Genomic DNA, 3,924 nt, shown 5'->3' on the forward strand with positions numbered 1-3,924 from the left:
GATATTGTCATAAAAATAGACAAGTGGACCAAAACAATTAAATCAAAGACCATAATATTAATCTACACACCTGTGAACACCTTATTTTTGACTAAGAAGCTAAAATTATGTGATGGACAAAAGAAAGAATATTTAACAAATTGTGCTAGCATAATTGGATTTCTATATGTATAAGAATGCAAGTAGACCCGGATTTCTATATGTATAAGAATGCAAGTAGACCCATATCTATCACCATGCACAAAGCTCAAGTCCAAATGGATCAAAAACCTCAACAGAAATCCAGCCACACTCAACATCACAGAAGAGAAAGTAAGCATGGGCACAGGAGACTGCTTCCTAAAAATAACCTCAGGAGCACAGACACTGAGATCAAGAATTAATAAATGGGACCTCTTGAAACTAAGAAGCTTCTGTAAGGCAAAGGTCACAGTCAATAAGACAAATTGCCAATCTACTGAGTGGGAAAAGATCTTCATCAAGCCCACATTAGACAGAGGACTGATTTCCAAAATATATAAAGAACTCAAGAAACTAGATATTAAAATATCAAATAATCCAGTTACTAAATGGGGTACAGATCTAAATAGAGAATTCTTAACAGAAGAATCTGATATGGCCAAAAGACACTTAACGAATTGTTCAACATCCTTAGCAATCAGGGGAAGGTAAATCAAAATGACTTTGTGATACTATCTTACATCAGTCATAGACTAAGATAAAAAACGCCAATAACTCATGCTGGAGAGGATGTGGAGTAAGGGGAAACACTCCTTCATTGCTGATGGGAGTGTTATCTTGTACAGCCACTTTGGATATCATTATGGCAGTTTCTCAAAAAATTGGGATTAAGTCTTTTTCAAGACACAGCGATACTACTCTTGGGAATATACCCAAAGTATGCACACTCATGCCATAAGAAATTAGATCAATCATACTCATAACAGCACTCTTTGTAATAGGCAGATCATGAAAATAACGTAAATGCCCCTTAACTGGTGCAGGAGAATTGTCTGTGTTCTGTCAATCATGTTATAAATAAATGCTGATTGGCCAGGCAGGAAATATAGGTGGAAAAATCAGACAGGAAATAGAAATGATGCAAGGAGAACAGGAGAATTCTGGGAAGGAGGACGCTGATTCTTCCCACTCCTGCCCAGACCACTGAAGCAGCAGGATGTGATCTGCAACCACTGAAAAAGGTACTGAGCCACATGGCAAACATAGATCAGAAAAATGGGTTAATCAAGAAGTGAAAGTTAGCCAGTAATAGGCTAGAGCTACTGGGCCAATCAGCTTATAATTTATGGAGACCTATATGTGATTTTCTTTGGGGCTAAACATCTGTGAGAACCGGGTAGGACAGAAAACCCAAACAAGCAAGCCTGGCCCCCCATTCTTGTTACACTTAACTGAAGGATGGTTAAAGAAAATGTGGTATATTTACACAATTAAGTACTACTCAGTGGTAAAAACTAATGACATCTTTAAATTTGCATGCAAATAGATGGTATCAGAAAAAATGAAAAGAAAAAAAAAACTTCCTGAGTGAGGTAACCGAGACCCAGAAAAATAAACATGACATCTACTCACTCATAAGTGGGTATCAGATATAAAGCAAAGGATAACAAGGCTATAGCCTATGTCCCCAGAGTAGCTAGGCAACAAAGATAACCCTAAAAGAGACATGCATGTATTCCCTGGGATGGAAAAATAGACAACATATCCTGAGGAAATTGGGAGCATGTGTGGTGGGGAATGGAGGGCATAGGGGGAATATACAGGAGAAGTGGAGGGTGGAGGAAACCATAGGGAAACATGATGGCAGAGATGGGGAAGGACAGAGAGGAGAACAAAGAAAGAGATATCTTGATTGTTGGAGCCATTTATAGTTCTAGAGCGAAACCTGGCACCACAAAAATGTCCAGGAAACTATAAGGACAATCCTAGCTAAGACCCTAAGTAATAATGGAGAGGGTGCCCAAAGTGGCCTTCCCCTGTAATCATACTGATGACTAACTGAATTGTCATCATAAAACCTTCATCCAGAAACTGATAGAAGCAGATGCAGAGATTCACAGCTAAACACTAGGATGAGCTTCCGGTGACCAGCAGAAGAGAGAGGGGAGCAATAATATGAGCAAAGAGATAAAGACCTTGATGGAGTTACCTACAGTAACTGCTGACCTGAGCTAGTGTGAGGTTACTGACTCCAGACTGATAGAAGGAGAACCTACATAGTACCAAACTAGACCCTCTGAATGTGGATGACAGTTGTACAGCTTGGGCAATGCAGGGCCACTGGCAATGGGACCAATATTTACCCCTAGTGTTTGAACTGGCTTTTTGGAACCCATTATTTGTGGAGGGATACCTTGTTCAGTCTAAATACAGAGGGGAGGACCTTGGTCCTTCCTCTAAGTGATGTGTCAGACTTTGTTGACTCCCTTTGGAAAGTATTAGGCTCTCTGAGGAGTCAGTGGGGGTGGGTGGGGGAAAGGTTGGGGGAGAGGGAGGAGAAGAAGGATTGGGAACTGGTATAGTTATGTAAAATGAGAAAAGATCATTTTAAAAATATAAATTAATAATAAAAAAGAACAGGGAATAATAGTCTGAATTCTAAGAATATAAATTTTACAAGTAGAAACCTTACAAAATTTTGATGACTTCCTTTAATCTTTAGACTATTATATATAATTCATATTTAAGTTTTACAGCTTCACAACAGAAGAAGCTTAAAATATTGTCAAATACATGCTAGATTTTTGGCCAAGAGACAACAAGATTATAGCAATTTTTGCTGAATGATAGTATGAAATTTAAAATAAAATGGAAATTAAATTAAATTAAATAAATGAGATATAAAGATGTCATAGATTAAATGAGATTTGCTTTGAGATACTGACTCACTTAGTCAAAGCTTTATATGAAATCTTGAAATAAAATAGACCATAATTTTACTAATGAAGAAAAGAAAAAAGTCTTATTTTCCTTTCTAATGCCATTTAGATAATTGTGAAAAGGCCTGAGAAATGTTTCTTTGAATTATGAGACTTTGATATTACAAAAAGTATTCGTGGTTTGAGAGAAAAATCATGTATTTTAATTTTTTCGTTGCATAGAGGAGAAAAAGGCAATGCGTTAAAGGGTAATCAGCTACATAAGAAAGAGAAGTTTATTTATAGTCTTTTACATGTATCAAGTGCTACACACTCATTTTTATTGAATAAAAATGTTTAGTTTTAAGCAGTTTTCTTTTCCAGAAGAGAGTAGATGAACCAACTTCATTAGAGTTCCAGATGCCTCCTAGAATCCTTACTGGAAGATCGTGAAAGAGTTCTTCATTTTATCCTTTCTAGTTCTTTTTAACTTTCCCCAAACTCTCCACGTGCAAAACCTACACTTTGAAGGGTTGTGTAGATATAGAATGCATATTCAAGGCTCCTAAGGGAAGGTCATTATTACAAGCAATGAGTTAAGGAATGGTCCTGTATTCCTTGGTAAACATGTTTGAGATAAATTTTGAAATAATCATTAGGAGAGAAATATATGATATTTTGATTTGTGAATGGCCATGATTTACTAAATCATTTGACCTGCATTTTTAGCAATTGATGTGGGATTTCATTGGTCAATAAAGAAACTGCCTTGACCCATCTGATAGGGCAGAATGTAGATAGGCAGAGTAAACAGAACAGAATGCTGGGAGGAAGAGGAAGTGAGCTCAGATGCAGGGAAGCTCTTCTCAGAGCCAGATGCAATGAAGCTCCAGCCCAAGATGGACATAGGCTAGAATTCTTCCCGGTAAGCCACATAGATTATTAGAAATGGGTTAGTCAAGATGAGAGAGTTAGCCACTAAGAGGCTGGAGCTAATTGGCCAGGCAGTGTTTAAAAAAATACAATTTGTGTGTTGTTATTTCAG

The sequence above is a fragment of the Chionomys nivalis genome, chromosome 2, assembly GCF_950005125.1.
Source record: "Chionomys nivalis chromosome 2, mChiNiv1.1, whole genome shotgun sequence".
In the NCBI taxonomy this organism is placed as follows: domain Eukaryota; kingdom Metazoa; phylum Chordata; class Mammalia; order Rodentia; family Cricetidae; genus Chionomys; species Chionomys nivalis.